We start from the raw sequence: 19,284 nt of genomic DNA on the forward strand, positions 1-19,284 counted from the left end.
CTGTATATATATATATATATATATATGTACTTCCGAAAGTTTCGGAGGAAGCACTAAGGATGTGAGTTGACCGTTGTCAATAGATAATCAATAAGGGGGAAAAGTTTCTCCATGAAACTATATTCAAATATTAATAAGTCGGGATAATATTCACCGATGATCTGAAATTATTCGAATGATATTCCGAATCAGAAAGTATGTTTTACATCAGGATCTATGATTTTGAAATCAACAATAAACCTTTAATAAATAATTAAATGATAAGTGATAATACTCAAACCTCGAACGAGTTTACTCTCTAAAAGATTTATTTAAAATAATATTCCTCAACTAGTTTGTGTCTACATAATTAATAATCTATAATGATTAATCGGGTTTGAAATAAATCAACGTTGGAGTATACTATTCCCATAATAAAGGAATAAGTATATAATATTTATTATTCGAACAATAAAATATAGTTGAGGGAATATGATCGTTGGGAAATCGTTTTAATAAAAGTTCGAGGTGTTTTAATGTTTCGTAAGTGGACGATGAGTCCCTTTTAAACCGTACTACTATGGACTTATAACCGTCCTATAATACCTCCGGAATAATTCCTGGGTTTTATCTTAAATCCCGACCGACTCTCGGTCTTATATAATATATCACGCTTTAAGCGGAATAAACATTTCACGATATATACTATATCGTACAACATCGCTATATTATGCGAAAAATTAACAACTACGTATCATGGCAAACATGGTATTTATGCGATGATAGTAAAACAATCCTTTCACAACACAACAGTTAAAATGGAGTTGGGTTCGTAAACTTGCCTGGGTATCTCGAGGTGGAGAATGCTCTAGGTTCCGCTCGGAAATCTATAACCATAAACACATTTCATTTCGTTAGGTTCCGTTCTAATTTTACGGCAACTCGCACTCATGCGCTACTTATTATGCACCCTCTCAACTCATACTACCCTTAACATTCCTTTAATTCATATACACATTATGGTCACTTCTGTTTTCTAAGTATCGTAGGTTCATTATCATTATTGTCGTCGGCTCCACTTATGGATTTTCTCGGTTTCTACTCACGCGGTCTCGGCTCCGACATTTTTATAAAATTGAGAAATAATTATATTTTCACTTGAAATTTTTATGGAAGTTAGGAAAATCAATATGTTACTCTCTGTAAAATTTTCATGATTTATGATCACGTTTAAGTTTATCCTTTATATATTCAAAGTTCGTAATTCGTAGCAGTTTTTGTCGCGTAAATCACTTTTACTAAAACGGTCATAACTTTTGATCCGTAAATCAGAATAAAGCGATTCAAGTGCCTAAACAATCCTTATAACATTTTCTATCATAATCAAGGGTTATATTTCAATAATATACAGTTTACAACTTCGGAACTTTCTGCAGAAACTTAAAGTTATAATTTGTTGGTTTAACGAAGTTACGTTTACGATCGGGGTTTCGTTTACGCCCTAACTATCAACACAACCACCAACAATCATCATATCAATATCAACACACAAACTACTGGCAAGAACATAATGTTCTTGAGGCAACAACAACCAACCTTAAATCTACTTAACTTAATCATCAAGATTTCATCAATAACACCCATTACACTAGGTTTACTACCACATACTAAATGGATCTTAAAAATGAACCTTAAATAAAGTTAGGCCAAAGATTTTTACCTTTATTGAAAGCTTGAGATGTGTTCTTAGGATGGTGGAGGCTTGGAAGTGCTTGGTATGATTTTTAGAACCTAAAACTACCATTGAAATCAAGAAACCAAAGAGAGGTTAGTATTCACACTATTCACTAGTGAGTTTCTTGAATTTATTCCACCCATCAAACCTTGATAAAAAGAGATGAAAGAATTTTCTTACCTTAGTTTAGTTGCTAGGAGTCTTGGGAATTAATTGGGTGATTTTACAAGAGCTTGAACTTGGAGTTTGGAATTTGAATTCCTCCCTTTTTGCATTAGGGCCGAATGGAAGCTTGTGAGGGCGTATTTATACTACTTTGGTTGCTTCTCTTGGATGCTTTGGATAGATTGATTCTAGGAAGGTCAGTTGATATCTTGCAACTTGATTTTTTTCTTCCTAGTATAGCATTCTAGGTTTATTCCTTGTTGCCAAATGCATGGACATACCATTGTAGCTTGCTAGCTTACAAGCTAACTACAAGGTTAGCTTCCTTAGCACACTATTTTGCTAGCTAGCTTGTTCATCCTATGGTTAGATCACTAGTTGATGAAGTAACCATAGTTACTTCCTTACCATGGTTTAGTTAGTGCGCTACGTTTATTTAATCGTTTACGCGTTCGCTCGGTTACTTAAACGTTCTCCGTAATACTTACTCGTAAATGGTTCGCGATGTAATTTCTTTCGTATTTATTCCTTATATTTTTATTTATCCTACTTGAATATAAATCTGTAGAATTTTAATCTCCTAATTATATTGTGATTCCCGTAATCCTCGATAAGTCGTAAATACGGTCGTTTTTCAAAGTTCGTTTTCTTCAAAAACTAATAGCGTTTACATACACTCATTTGGTACGTATAGTCGTAATATCAATTCCGAAACTCATTTTCTCATGCACTACATAGTGTGGGCTCAAAATTTTTTCCCGTCTGTCAGGGTTAGTATTCAATAAACGTTTTACAAGGTCTAAAAAAATCGAGTTATTACATTGTGTGTGAAGTTAAATGGAGATTGAGTTTCTAGAATTGAAGCAAGGTGGTAGAAGCGTAGCTGAATATGAGGCCAAGTTTACAGAATTGGCCCGGTTAGTTCCTGAGTATGTAAGTACGGAGAGTCAGAAGACAAGAAGGTTCCAACAAGGGTTAAAGCCTGAAATTTGCAGAGGAGTTGTGGCATTGCAACTCAAGACATACTCCTCTATGGGTCAGGTCGCCCTAGTAATGGAAGGTGACCAGAGGTTGACTGTTAAGGAAGAAAGTGATAAGAAAAGGGAGTTGGAAGGTATTAAGGACAAAGCAGGCCAAGGAGAATCCATTTAAGGATTTGAGAATTGGTTTGTCCAGAGCAGGAGTAAGAGATTCCGGAGATAGAGTTTATTATAGGCTAGGTCTAGGTTTACTTCAGTTGCTTCCACTCCAGCCCAATCAGTCAAGTGAGCGGTGGATTGCAAGTCCTGTGAAAGGAGACGTAGTGGTACGTGCAAGAAGAATGTGTGATGTTTCATGCGTGGACATAAGAGTCATTATGCATTGGAATACAACCCCGAAAAATCCAGGAGTTATAGAACGGTCCCGAGGGTCAACATCCAACTCAGCTAGAGATAGAACTTTTAAAAGATTCAAGAAATCAAGCGTTTAGAAGTTAGACGTAGTTGCAGTTGGTCTGACACCCTTCGAGCTAGAAGAGTTTGATGTGATTTTAGGATCGGGTTGGTTGTCCTGTAGTAAGGTAAGGAGTGGTTTTTAGAAGAAATAAAGTGTATAGTGTACAGAAGCCAGTAGTAAGGTAAGTTTCTGGATACATAAGCAATATAAGAAGTTCTTCCAATCATGCAAGGAAAGAAGTAATAAGCTAAGAATATAAGGTAGATCCACCATCTGTAAGGATACGAAGAAGAGAATACTTAAGCTGGAGGAATTTTGGGTAATAAATAAATGCCCTGGAGTCTCTGGAGGCCAGTGGAACGAAATAATTAGTTTGATAATGGTAAAAGTTATTAGAAAGGAAAGTGAGCATACCAAATATAGTTCTCTAGGGGTGCACCAGTAGAAATAGGAATGAAATTATGAGATTGTGTATTGATTATCAGGAGTTTAATAAAATGATGAAGAAGAATAAGTAACCTTATTATGAATTGATTACTTATATGACTTAATACAGGTAGTGTGTTATTTATCGGAGATTGACTGAAGATCCGATCTGAAGACATATCCAAGATTGCGATGAGAATGGGTTATGAATGTTGCAAGTTCTGGTGATAATATGTGGAGTAATAAGTGTATCAGCTGACTATAAGGAATTAAGGACATGGTGTATAAGGATTATTTGGATGGTATGATGGTATTTATTGATAACATCCTCGCCCATCTAAGGGCTAAGGAAGGCCAAGTTGAACACCTAAAGAAATGTTTGTGAAATGTTGAGAAGTAGCAATTGTATACTGAGCTTCAAAAGTATGAGAACTTGATCAAAATTAATCATGATCCATGGTTGTTTAAGTGACTACCCACCCAGAAGGGTCCATTCAGGGATAGATTTCTTGAGTAAAAAAAGAAAATTGAATATTACTAATGTCATTGAAGAATTGGCGGAAGAATGGAAGAAGTGAGAATTTGAATATTCAAGTACCTGGAGGTAATGGGGAGTAATTGTATGAGATCACTTTTTAGTTAGAAGGAATGGAAGGAATTAAGAACTGTTGGGAAGAAGTTATGAATCAAGAATTGGATAGTTTAAATGGAAAGAAAAGTTGCACTTAAAAAGGACAGTAGAGGTATGTTTGGATTTTTCCGCTAGAGTATGAATTTCAATGTGACTAAGCTGAAGAGTAAGATATAAAGAGAAGCCCACACTTCTAGGGTCCTATTTACCTGGAAGCATTCGGACGTACCAAGACATGACAAAGAACTTTTGGGCAATTGTTGATAAGTCGATGAAGTCTGCATGTTTTCCCCAATTAATGAAAGGTACCCTTGGATAAGCTAACAAAGTGGTATTTGAATAAAATTGTGACCAAGTATGGAGTCTCTGTTCTTATTGCGACTAATTAAAACCCGAGGATTTAATTGAGGTTTTGGATGAAGTTCCAGGAATGCTTGGGGATTTAGTGAAATATAAGTACCACTTGCCATCCCCAGACAAATGGTAAAAGTGAAAAGATGATTCAAACAATATAAGCTATAATAAGAGTATGTACTTTGGAATTTAAAAGGAAACTGCGATAATCATCTACCATAGATTGAGTTTATATGATAATAGTTACCCTGATAGTAAGAGAAGACTACTTTGCGAAAGGTTGTGTAGACATAAGCGTGAGTCCTCCCTCTATTGAGAGAAAGTGGGAGTAGAGATATTGTTAGTTCTTGAATTAATTTAGTACATCAAGAGTGTGGTGGTGTACTCGGGAAAGAGCTGAAACAACTCGGGATATACAAAGAAAGAAAACGGATTTTTATCGAAAGGATATGAATATATAGAATGAGGATCAGGGTATAGGCAAAAGTTTTACCTTATAAGAAATTGGTTAAGTTTGAATAGAAGGGACAAGTTGAGTCCTCGATATAGTGAATCATTCAAGGTATTGATAAATATAGGTAAAGTTGTCCATGAGTTGTCGTGGCTGCGGCAGTTGTAGTATATATATATAATGTGTCTTGCGTATCAATATTAGGGTGATATGTATCTGATGCAAAGCAAGTCATTGATTAGTAGCCAATGTGCTCTTACCCAAATTTATTCTGCGTGAAACGATTGATCCAAATTCTAGATCGTTAAAAGCGAGTTCTTAGAAATGAGTCTATATTCCTAGCGAGTATGCGTTGAATAAATCCTCGAGTCGAAGAGTCTACCTGGAAGTTAGAGTCAGATATGCTTGAAAAATATCCTCATGTATAGTTAGATCAGATTCTGAGGACAGAATCTTTTTAAGGGGGGGAAGATATAACGACCCGTGTATTTCTGTATTATTTAAGTACGTAATTATGGAATTATTAAATAATAAAAATATGTGTATAGCTTCTGTCAGCTATGTGTTATTTTATTATTATGTATGTGTGATCTTTGATGTACTGGGTTGTCCTCGTAATTAATTATGGACTTGTATTAAATTATTTTCACTTTTAAAAGTAGATTTAATACAAGATTATTTGTGTAAATATGTGAATTATCTCTAAAATTGTTTTCATGACTTTATAATCTCAATATTTATTTTTAGGATTTTATAAAATTTAGAAATTAATATTTCATTAATTATTTAGCCCTGTATGATTTTCTGAGTGCAATTATTTATAAAATCCGTATTTAATTCTAGAATTCTTCAAAAATTATGAAATTCACATTTATTTAAGTTTGGAATATTCAGAAAATTTTAAAATTATTTTGGAAATTTTTGGAGTTAGTTTTACCCTCGCGTCGATTCTTTTAATTGATAAAAGCGGGTATAAATTGTATTTCAGAAATTATTTTAAAATTATGAAATTTATGTTTTTATAAACTTTGGGATATTTATAACATTTTAAGACTATTCTCGTAATTTTCTGAATTTGTTTTAAGTGCAGCTCGGTTCGTTAATTAGCAAATGCCGGTACGAGTTGCGTTTTAAAAATACTTTAAAAATTATGGAAAATTTATTTTTAATAACTTTGAATTATTTGTGATATTTTAAAAATTGTTTTGGAGTTTTCTGACTTATTTTATGCGTAGGTTGATATCGTTAATTATATAATCGCGAGCCGAAATTTAGTTTCTGTCATAAAAAGGGACACGTGTCAAACAATTTCAGTATGAACCACCAATTTTCAGCAACGTGTCCTGATCTTATGAACTAATACCTGTTTTATTTTGTTAAAAAAAATAAATTTATCACACAATCTCTCTCTCTCTACAGTCTCTCTCTCCTCACCATCTATGTTCCTCTTCATTTCTTCTCTCTTTCCCCTTCTGCTCCGTTCTTGTTCCGGTGAGTACACCACTGTGTTGTTTCCCGTTGTTTCTTCCTGCCATTTTTCAGCCATGTGTGTGTGCGTATGTATTTTGTATGTATAGGTGTATACACGATTGGATCGTGTATGCTTGTCATGTTCTCTGTTTCCTGCTGCCTGTGACTCCCCTGTCCGGTTGCCGCCGGCTTCCTCCAGCGTAGCGACCCGTGTGCAAGTGTTTTCGTTGTGCGCGTGTGTTTCACTATTGTGGCTATCTGCTATTATGTTTTCCAGCCGTATGTGTGTATATATGGTCTGGTTCTTTTAATTGCCAGTAATTCGAAACTAGTGTGGTGATTTTAACTTGATTCTATGATTGCTGTTATGATTTCTTGAATTTTTATTTTATTTTCGGATTATTTCAAAAATATTAATTGGCAAAATTCATGTTGGAAACCCGATGTAACATGTACCCGCGAGTTTTTCCACCGTCGGCGATGAGTCTTGGCGAGCCGACGGTGGACGGTGATGATGTTTATCTGAGTCCTAAAAATTTTAATTAATGTAATTCGTAAATTATTGTCGAGATGTAAATAATCGGATAATAATAATTAGTTGGGTTGGATTGTGGTTGGGATTTGTGAAGTTGAATGGCGGTTGTTGTTGATTGGGTTGGATTGTGGTAATTGTTGTTATTGATTTGACGTCGAGTTGTTCGACGGGTTGGCCGATAAACAGAGGAGGTGCTGCCCGAATTTTTGGAAATTAAATTCAAAAATTCGGGACAGACCCTGTAATTGTCGGAACATCAAGTGAGTATAAATGAGTATATATATATATATATTGTGCGAAATCTGATTGTATGTTGTGGTGAATGTTCTATCAAAATCCAGTAACCCTAATTTTGTAAAATGACGAGTATACGTATTTTCTGAAAATGAACACTGAACCGATTTCTGAGAGCGTGAACCCTAATTGTTGTGTGTGTTATTATAATATGTGTAATTATGAGTCGGGATTTGATGGGTAGGTTATTAGCGAGGATATGTCAAGCATACCTAGATGTCTAATGTAGGGTATTTCGGCTCTGTAGGTTCTAGTCGAAGGACTCGAGAATTGAAGTCGAACTAAAGATAACCTAGTGATTAGTCGATAAGCATAGCGAGGTTCCAAGCGAAGGACCTAAACGTTGAAGTCGGATTCAGGATAGTCTGATAGTAAGGCGATAAAGCCGAGTGTCCAAGTTAGTCCAAGGTCAATCAGTAATAGTGGTAAAGCTCTGCAAGGAAAGTACCACTAAACTAATCCTTTATAATTCAATATATATGAGTAGTTGTTGATTTAAATTACGTACTGGAACAGAACATTTTAAGTTACGTATTCCCCGTATTTAAATATGTATTATTAACTGATGTTTTGGGGAAAAAGTAACTTCTGAAAATGCCTATCTCTAGATTGTGATAAAAATTAAAAAGGGATTTTTAGAATGTGTGTTGTAATCATTTAAAAAGAGATAAGTATAAATGATTTTGGACACTGGATAAAAATGAATCAGATATTGGATGGTCAGTGGCGTAAGAGGCCCGTTATTAGGTAACGGCCCAGCATGGTTGCGTAAGAGGCTAAGTCGGATGCGCGTACTGGTAGGCCACTTAGTCCAGCATGACAGAGACCTAGCTAGTCTCTGAGTTCACTACAAGAAAAAGTTGAATAGACATCACACATTAGACATCGATTGCGGATGCCACTGATGTTAAAAGAGGTAATAACATCACCCCGTGTTTTTCTGATATCTTTGTTATTTGAAGACATCGATTATTTAACAACCGATGTCTAAAGTTCTCTAAAATAAATCAGCGCGGGCCACTTCAATTTGTTTCCCCCCTTAGTGAAATTTTACAAAACTTTCCCTCGTTTGATTGCCAATTATTCCCCCTATCCAGAGAAACTAAAAAACAAAAAAAAAAGTAAATCTCTCACAAATCTCTCTCTCGTCTCTCAACCCCCACTGAATCTCTCTCTCTCTCTCTCTCCACTACAACCTTCGCTACTCTAATGGCCACCGCCACCAGCTCTGTTGTTTTAGTAACTACCATCTCCACCAGGTCCGATGGGTTCACCATCACAATCACCTTCACCAGTCTGCTAACAATCTCTTGGTGTCTCCTTTACATGAATACTATTATGGTCTTCTCTGCTTTAACAGTTAAGTTTTTTAAAATCAAAACCCTAATTTCTTAAATTGGGGATTTTTAAAATCGAAACCCTAATTTTTTAAATTGGGGTTTTTAATTTTAATACTCTTTGTTGGTTATAAGGAATATGGTTTGGGTAATAATTAGCATGTTAATTTCGTTTACTTGGATTTATCTTTCATTTATTAATTTTTTAATTTTGTTTTTCTATATGATACAACTATTATTTGAGGTAATCTTTGGTTTATATTTAAGGTACTTTGATTGTAGATGAAATCTTGGGTATAATCAAGGGAGTTGGAGTGAAAAGTGTTTACTTGTTTGTTATAGTTCCTGCATACACAGTTTATTTGGGTTGTTTTTATAATTGGACAAGTTTATATGGCAGGTCGGTGTTGGAAGAGGAGGAAGAGCGCGGAGTTGCGCACATTGTTGAGCATCTTGCTTTCAATGCGACTAACAAGTACACGAATCATGATATTATAAAGTTTCTTGAAAGTGTTGGTACAGAATTTGGGGCTTGTCAAAATACAGTGACATCTTCTGATGAAACTGTTTATTAACTGTTTGTTCCGGTCGACAAGCCTGAAGTTTTACCTCAGGCTATATCTATACTGGCTGAATTCAGTTCAGAGGTAATAGTGACGTTTTGGTTTTTTTATATAATTTAAGATTTTATCATATATCTTTCTAGGTTCAACCTTATGCCTAGTACAGATTCAGGTATCATCAGATGATTTGGAGAAAGAAAGAGGAGCAGTTCTGGAAGAGTATAGAGGTACTAGAAATGCTATTGGAAGGATGTATGAGGCACATTGGGCGCTCATGATGGAAAGTTCAAAGGTCTAGTTGTTGGCACTTGTAATTCCAAATATTTTTAGCTATTATCTAGCACTTGTCGAACATTCTCTTAGCTTAATTAGAAAACAGATCCTGATCGACGTGCTCAGTAATCCTGATTTTTTAGTATGTCGGTTTAAGCTTATATGTATGTGATCCTCATTGTATTGTACATGTTCGTTCTGTGCTCCTTTTTATTTGTGAACGAACCTTATCTGTGATTTTGCATTGGCATGCTCACTATTAGCTTAAGAATTGAAAGTAAGGTGATCAATTCTTTTTATCATAGTACTTTTAATATGAGTTTGGTGTTTCCTGTTTAAATTAGGGTACAGTTGTAATTTATTGTGAGCATGATTTTGGGAACAATACATCTATATCTATATGAATACATCATATATGCTCATCAATGGTTGCAGTATGCCGAGCGTTTACCCATTGGACTGGAAAAGGTGATCCGAACTGTGTCTCCTAGGACTGTGAAACAGTTCTACAGGAAATGGTATCATCTGAAAAATATGGTTGTTGTAGCAATTGGAGATTTCGCTGATACACAGGTCTAGATTTCAAATCTGGCTATTTATCGCATACTTTGATATTTCATAACAGACGTGTATTTAATATATATGTTCTCACCAGAGTGAAAAAAATCTCCAGTTGGTCAAATTAAACCTGGAAAGAATCTGTGTGTGTATTTGGAATGAATTGTGTCAAATCCAATCATGTCAGCTAGCTTAATAATATAGTATATTCCTTTGAAACACGGCGACTAATAATGCTGAGTTTTATATTTTAATTATCTAATTCTCTCTTCCCTCGCTCGTCATAATCGATATAACAGATTGTTGTTGAGCTTATAAAGATGTATTTCGGGAATAAAATTTCAGCATCTGATCCTCCTCCTATACCACACTTTCTGGTTCCATCACACGAAGAGCCGCGATATTCATGTTTGTTAGAATCTGAAGTTGCCGGGGTTAGTTTGTTGTGGATCTTTTTTAACTACACTTCTTTTTAACTATGTATTTTCATGTTGGATGATCCTTTCCATGCAATAAGTTAGACAGTTCCTATCTTTAATTGGCCTTGAATAGTCTGCAGTGATGGTAAGCTGTAAGATGCCTGTGGTGGAGCTGAGGACTGTAAGGGATTATAGGGAATTACTTGTAGAGTGCATGTTCTTTCTTGCTTTGAACCAAAGATTCTTTAAGATATCTCGCAAGAAGGATCTACCATATTTTTCATGTTCGGCTTCCGCTGATGTCCTTGTTCGACCAAGTAAGGCCTATATAATGACTTCGTCTTGCAAAGAGAAAGGAACTATAGAGGCCTTGGAATCAATGCTTACAGAGGTGTGCATTTTTATAAAATTGTTAAGTCTTTCTTATATTTCTTCTACTGATTTCTTATCTTTTAGGTTGCAAGGGTTCGGCTACATGTGTTTTCTGAGCGTGAAATAGCTATAGCTCGGGCGTTGTTATTGTCAGAAATCGAATCTTCCTATTTGGAGCGGGATCAGATGCAGTCAACTAGCTTGCGAGATGAGTATTTGCAAGTATATTACTTCTCTGCCTTTGTCTAATGTTTTCTTTGTTGTTGTCAAGTTTGACCTTCCTACTCAACCTTTTCTTTTCCAGCATTTTCTTCATGATGAACCTGTCATTGCTGTCGAGTATGAAGCGCAATTGCACAAAAATATATTACCCCGTGAGTACATATTGATGTTTAGTGTTTTCTTCTATATATCCACAATTATTCCCTATAATTTCACTCTAGTTTAGTGTGAAAAACTAATTCTACACGTTTTGGCCAATTCGACTTGGATAAATATATCAGCTCATGAAGTAGTCATATGCACCGCACTACTGATGTGATAATATTTTACCAGTTACAAACTTTAAATAATTAAATTGTTGCCCAGCTCTCCTATATTATCCTTTCAATTTGATGTCATATATCTACTCTCTCCAAATTATAAAAAATGGACGGGATGTAAATGAACGGAGTTCAATAGATATGCAGTGCTTAATAGTTGCTTCTCTCTATGAGAAAGGTAAATTCTTAACTTTGATTTTTATTGTGTTTGGTCGCATCATATATGTTCTTTTCGTTGTAGCTGAGTAATAGGTGGTATGGTCTAATTTTCTCTGATATGAATTCACCCAAACAATATTTCTAGAATTAGTTGCACAACAGTTTTACTAGCTATCCTTCTTATTTTATTGCCTTTGTTTTTTGTCCTGCATCAAAGCTTCTTGTGTACTTTCTAATACCATCTTATTTCCTAGCTCTCTGATATTGTGGATTCCATGGAGGTCAATATACAAAATTAAGAGTCTGTATCTACAAGTACTTACTCTTATCTACATATTTATACTCTAATAAGCTAGAACAATGAGAGAGCACTAGTTTTAATAGTTTCATCTTAGGGAAAGTATAGCATTGAAAGAAAAACTGAGAGTACAGTTTTTTAAATCAGCTCTAAAATTTGCAGAAGAAATACTGGGCCATGCTAAAGACCGCACAAAAGATCAGCGTCATGGATATATTGTTCTCTATCCTAGAGTTTGCTGCATCTTATAATTTATATACTAATCTCAGATCGTGAATGCACCACAATTCTGCTGAGAGGTATAAACTATAAAGAACTTCTGCACACTGATATATGTTTTCTCTGTCCCTGCTTTGACTTTGGGTATACTCCATAAAAATTTTGAGCATCGTACTTCACTATTTTACAGGCCACCTTTAAATCTTTTCGCCAAGAATTAGCTGGAACATGCATCTATTTAGACGTGTTGCAGAAGTCAACTGGTGGACAAAACTCTAAAACACAGCGGGAACTTGGATCCAGTCTTCGCGAGAATGTAGATGCTTCACCAAAATATATAAATGATGAATTGATGGGCATAGCAGAAAACAAACTAGTATCTTTTCAATGTAAGATGTAGTTTATTTTGATGATGATAAATGACCAGACTATGTATTTAAGCATGTATTCAAATCAATTATTTCTTTAGTTTACTTGAGTGCAAGTTCCGTATATTTGATATATCTTAGTTACAAAAGCAATTGTACATCACTTTTAAAGAACAAAAACTGATGTCAAAAAAAGTTAATGTATATGCTTTTAGATAAAAAACTGATGTCAAAGACTGCCATGTTCAAGTATAAATTGAAAATAGGCATCACTTTGTTTGGGATAAAACTGATGTTAATGTGACAATATAGACATCACTTTTAAAGAAGAAAAACTTATGTCAAAAAAGTTAATGTACATCACTTTTAGATGAATAATTGATGTCAAAGACTGACATGTTCAAGTCTAAATTAAACATAGACAACACTTTATTTGGGATAAAACTAATGTCTATGTGTCAATATAGACATCACCTTTCACTAAAGAAATCGATGTTTAATATCTGATTTTACATCACCTAAATGAAAATACTCGATGTCTATGTGGAAAAAAACATAGCTCGTAATATGTTTAATCTGTTGTAATAGGTGTAATTTATTTATTAAATTATTTATTTCTAACATTTTTTGTAAAAAAACAATGCATGGACATCATTTTTTTTGCCAGAAACGATGTCTAAGTAAGTAAAGACATCGGGTTATGGCCGATGTCTAGAATAGACATCACCGACATCAACATCGGTTGCCAAACAACATAGACATCGGCCAAAAACCGATGTCTATGGACTTTTTTCTTGTAGTGGTTCCGAAACAATTTGTGGTGGGATAGACTGATCAGCTGTCCCTAGAATTCATCCACTTTTATATCTGACTTTGGTTCAATGGTTCCCGTAACGGAACAAATGTTTTATGGTCCTCGTAATAGGACAGATGATTTTATGGTTTCTGTAATGGAACGGAAGGTTAGAAAATGAAAATAGCATGCTAAAAGAATTGAACTCTGGTATTAATACATAGCACACTACTACGTTTGTTTTGTTGGAAGCATGTTAGTTTTAATATCCAGTTATGAATATTTACTTGTTTTCTAACGAGCTATGAATTCAGTTCATATCACTGCTTTATCATAAACTGTTTTACTTGTTATTCATATAGTGGTACTGCTGAGCAATTGATTGCTCACCCTTGCAAAATGTTTTATATATGTGTTGCAGATGCCTAGGAGATTCTTCCGCGATAGTCAGGGCAGAGTTCCAGTGTCTTTTGCGTCAGGCTCCTCTGAGGTAGTTGTGTGGACCAAAAGATGGTCTGTTGAGTTGTTGTATTAAGATAATGTTGTTCAGAATATTGTTATAAGTTGGTTTTGTATTAAGTGTAACCTAAATCATACTTAAACCTGGAAAAGGTCTTGGAAAAGGGGTCGTATTTGTGTATTATTAATGTTTTGGACATTTTATGATTAGTATTATGGTTGTTGGTGACGTCAACTCTTGACCCCGGGGTTGAGGCCGTCACATCAAGGACTATGATTGTGAGATTCTCTATCATCCAGGGAAAGCCAATGTGGTGGCTGATGCCCTTAGTAGAAAGGAAAGACTCAAAATGATAATGACTTCGGAGGAATTGATAAGGGATTTCGAGAAAATAGAAATAGAAGTAAAGGTAACCGGAGCCGGAACCGAAAAGTTGTTTGAGATATCATTATAGCCAGAGTTATTGAAAAAGATTAGATTGTGCCAAGAAAAGGTAATGAATGAAGGCAGAGAGTCAATGACTGGAGAAGGGATCCATACCGAGAGAGATGATAAGGGGATAATGAGGTATTCCTATAGGATTTGGGTTCCGAATGTTCACGAGCTTAAAGACGAGATTTTGGATGAAAGTCATAGTTCAAGGTATTCCATTCACCCGGGGAGCACCAAGATGTATAGGGATTTAAAGGAATATTACTGGTGGCCCAACATGAAGAGGGACGTAGCAGAATGGGTAAGAAAATGTTTGACCTGCCAAAGAGTAAAGGCGGAGCACCAGAGACCTAGTAGACTTTTACGACCCCTGGAGATTCCCAAATGGAAATGGAAACAGATAGCAATGGATTTTGTTGTAGGCTTACCAAGGACGAAAGCCAATCACAATGCCATATGGGTAATTATAAACCGACTGACAAAGTCAGCTCACTTCATTCCAATCAATGAGAGATACACAGTTGACAGACTGGTGGACATTTACCTTAAGGAAATAGTGACGCGACATGGAGTCCCAGCGTCCATTGTCTCAGAACGAGACCCCAGATTCAACTCCAGATTTTGAAGGAGCTTTCAAGAATGTGCGGGAACCAAATTAAACATGAGTACCGCTTACCATCCCCAAACGGACGAGCAAAGTGAAAGGACCATCCAGACACTAGAGGATATGTTGAGAGTCTGTGCAATAGACTTTAAAGGAAGTTGGGATGATCACTTGCCATTGATCGAGTTTTCTTATAACAATAGCTTTCATGCCAGCATCGGAATGCCGCTTTACGAGGCCCTGTACAGAAGAAGGTATCGATCTCCCTTATACTGGGATGAAGTGGGAGAAGGAAAGATGCTCCGACCCGAAGTGTTCCAAAGGACCAAAGACATAGTGGATCTAATCAGAGGACGGCTTTTAGCAGCCCAAGACTGACAGAAGAGGTATATAGACTTAACCCGAAAGGACAAGGAATATGAAGTAGGGGACGTAGTACTGCTAAAGGTATCCCCATGAAAAGGATCGATGAGGTTCGGAAAGAAAGGGAAACTAAGCCCAAGATAGATTGGACCTTTTGAGATACTAAGACGAATTGGGAATTTAGCTTACGAGCTAGCCTTACCCCCGAACCTACAACAAGTTCATAATGTATTCCATGTGTCAATGCTAAGGAAGTATCACCGGGATGCCAGACACATAGTGGAATACGAGCATGTGGACATACAACTAGACCTGACTTATGTGGAGAAACCAGTGAAGATTATGGATAAAAAGGAGCAAGTGCTTCGGAACAAGGTAATCAAGCTAGTCAGAGTGTTATGGCAGAATCATAATGTAGAGGAGTCAACTTGGGAACTAGAGAGCGCAATGCTAGAAAAGTACCCTCATTTGTTTTCTATCTGATTCCGGGACGGAATCCTTTTAAGGAGAGGAGACTGTAATAACCCCAAAAATTTTGGACTTTTTGTAAATCTTATGAATAGTGATTTTGCTGATTATGCTGAATAAGAAAACTTTTCATGCCACACTATGTAGCAGTTCTTTTATTAATATTCTGAGATCTTATTAGTACTCTATATGGTATATAAGTCTATGTAAAGATCGTCAGAATCCAAATTCGAACATTTTGATTTTTCCCGAAAATCGACCAGATACCAAAAGAATTGAGTATAAGGTAACATGATTAAAAGTATTTAAATTCAAGGATTATAAGAGAGGATCATAAAAGGAATATAAAATATTGAGAAAGGTTTAGGGGAATCCAGGTAATAAGATCCCGGATATGATCCCTCAAATGATAAACGAGTCGTAAAACAATTAAACGACAAGTAATGCAAGAGAGATTAGTGCAAGGATTAAGGATGATGATCAAGCAATTAAGCAGGGATTAGCATAAAAGATGCTTCTACCACCAAGTAATGATAAGTGGCAAATGATGAAGTCACCAAGGTGATGTCATGCTTAATGACACTCCACTCACTTTAATCATCCAATTAACCACCCAAATATCTCATTCATCTTTCATTGTCCACTACAAACACAAGCAACAAAGAAAAACACCCTACCAAGAACATTGCTCTCGGCTTTCTACATTCCAAGGAAGAAAAATTTCAAGAATTCAAGCTTCACTTCATAAACAAATCCAAGGTAAATTCCTTAGCTTCTTGATGATTAGATAAGCATATCCTAGGAGTTTAAGCTTCCAATTCTTCACGAATCTCTTCCAATAAATCAAGGAAGAAGATGGTGAATAGTAACTTTTAAGAAATAGCTTTAGTTTTCTTGATTTTTTATGAAAGTTAAGGTTATACAAGCAAGGATCAAGGTTCTTTTAGGCATTCAAAGCTCTTGTGTTGTGTAAGAAAACTTCAAGAAGGTATAAAACTTCAAACCCTAACTTTAATTTGATTATTAGGAATGGTTTTGATTGTTATAGTAAATGAGAAGCATGATGCTTGTGTGTTTAAAGTTTGGATTGGATTTGTAGTGATTTGGATGATGGAATCTTGTTTATAGTTAATGAAACTTAAGTATAGTTAGTAGTTCATGTTTGTGGTTGAATGAATTGAAAAATCTCGAGGTTTGGGACTGATATAGTAATGTTTGGATGAGGGTCGGTGGTATTGTTGATTGTGAGTTGAATTGTGGTTGTTTGGAGTGGTTTAAAACTTGGTAATCGCGTAAACATAGCCGTCGTAATGCCCGTTTTCATACAACTGCTTGTTCTTAGTGTTCGGGATAGAGAGCTAACTGTTGAATCTGTGACTTTTCCATGTTTAGCTATATTGTGTCATAAGCTTCATTTTGATATGTGGTTCTCTTGAATCTGATGTACGGTTTAGGAGAAACGACCATTTTAAGTAACGGCGTTTCGCGAATGAACCATTTCCCCTCGCCTTACTTTGAAACCTTGGTTAAGGTCCTTAAATGATTATTTGGAGTAAGACACAATTATGTAAGGTTAAATGGTCAGTTGGTAGAGTATTCGCGAAAGCGTCACTTTAAAATTCGTACCAGTTAATATATTAAAAATGGTGGAACCGAGGGTACTCGAGCGACTTATGTGAATCGTTTAGCGTAAAAGCGAACGTTAGGGTCTAATTGGTTGAAGACTATTCTCTTAAGCGACCGTGGTTTAATTTCAACTTATATGTTGTTTATAGGTTATCAGACTCGCCCCGGGCCTTTTACCACCTCCAGTCGCTCAGGCAAGTTTTTTGCCCGTATAACTATTTTTGTGATGTATATGTGTATATGCATTATCTTGTGATAATGCATGATTGTTATTAGCAAATCTTGCGATATATTGGAGCATGTTGATATGATATATATGCATGCCTCTTTCATAATCTTGATATTATATTATCAATTCAAATGCTTATAAACTGTATAATACCTATGCTAGAGATAAGCAATAGTTGCGTATACCCTTAGTATATGGGACCCGAAGGTGAACATTTTTCTAAACCGGGAGTCGATGTTCCCGAGTATAATATATATATATATATATATATATATATATTCTATAACTACTAATCGGATAAGGTATATTCGATAGTTTTGAATAATAATCAAACTTATTTTCGATTATTCAAATAAAGATCGTACTTTCGTATAAGTATATTTTTTGTTATTTATTATTCATTTCAAGTATGAGTTTTAAAACTTCTACTTCAATTATTTTTATAAATATTATCCTTATGGGAATATTATTTAAATAATAAAATTCAGATATTTTCTAACATACCGGGAATGATTTATTTTATTAAATCATCATTACTCTAAACATTCTTAAAAATGTTTTCGAGTCTTCAAAATGATTTTAAAAGTTAGAGCGGATCCCAAAACTCATTTTCAGATTTAAGATCTTCCTTTCGAAGGGGATTTAAATACTCGCTCAAAACCTAAGGGATCCGGCTCCGTGGTGTATTTTGGAGCAACGAAGTTGCTAACTTGATAAAAGAGTTTGATTACTTGCACAACATTCGGGAAGTAAGCCCAATCGAAATGCGTCGGCATAAGCAACATGGGCTCAGTGGGGGTCCATGAAAGTGTAAGTGGCTCAGTGGGAGTCCATCAATGCGTAAGTGGCTAAGTGGCAGTCCAGCATAAGGTCCTAATATGGCCAGGGTGATGACCAGTGGGGGATTCATCCATCTACTAGTAGAAAAGGTGACTTAATTGGTATATTTGCCTGATCAGCAAGATATTAGGTTTATGCCAAAGTTTCTTCTTTCTAAATTTCTTGGGAATGACAACTCTGCTTATACATTTAATAGTAGAAGAGTGTATGATATGTATATATATAGGTATATATATATATATCGGGACTAATTCTCAACTGATATTTCAAAGATTGAATCCATTCAAGTCTTATCTTGTAGTCTCATCTATGTGATGAACTTCGAAAACTTATTATACTTTGAGCAGTGGTAGTTCAAGTAGTTTTCTAAAATGATATAAGTATAGTGAAGTATTTGGTAACTTCATCTCCCTTTTAGCTTATATCCAGTAAGTAATTATCTTACACTTGATAAAGGTCTCCAGTAAGTTATCTATTTAGATACTTGCATTATTGATTAAACTATATATTATCTTGCGAGCTGTAATGCTCACTCTTGCTTCATTTCTTCATCACACAACAACAGTTAGGAAGGATGGCCAGACTCAAGCAGACCCAGCGCAAGAGCGTGGGAAGCGTCCCGCGTCTTCCCGTTATTATCATAGCTGCTATAGCTGCAGAGGTAGATCTATCTGTAGACCAGGAATTCTACTTTTAGGAATCAATTATATATAATTATAACTTGTGGCAGATAATGGCAATTAACTGTAAACTTATTAAGTAATCATTTTGGGTTGTAATAACTTTTAATTTGTGGATTCAAGGACTTGTACTTATTTCAATTTCATCTCTGAGACTATAACATTTTGTGGTGTGTGTTACTGTGGGGTCACAGCATGAGGTTA

General features: G+C 35.4%; 1 pseudogene; it reads left to right on the top strand.

The window, feature by feature from the left end:
* The window catches only part of LOC141718997 (zinc protease PQQL-like), a 57,385-nt pseudogene extending 44,768 nt beyond the window's left edge, over nucleotides 1-12,617 (top strand).
* The last annotated feature ends 6,667 nt before the right edge of the window (nucleotides 12,618-19,284 follow it).

The sequence above is a fragment of the Apium graveolens genome, chromosome 4 (genome assembly GCF_009905375.1).
Source record: "Apium graveolens cultivar Ventura chromosome 4, ASM990537v1, whole genome shotgun sequence".
Taxonomy (NCBI): Eukaryota; Viridiplantae; Streptophyta; class Magnoliopsida; order Apiales; family Apiaceae; genus Apium; species Apium graveolens.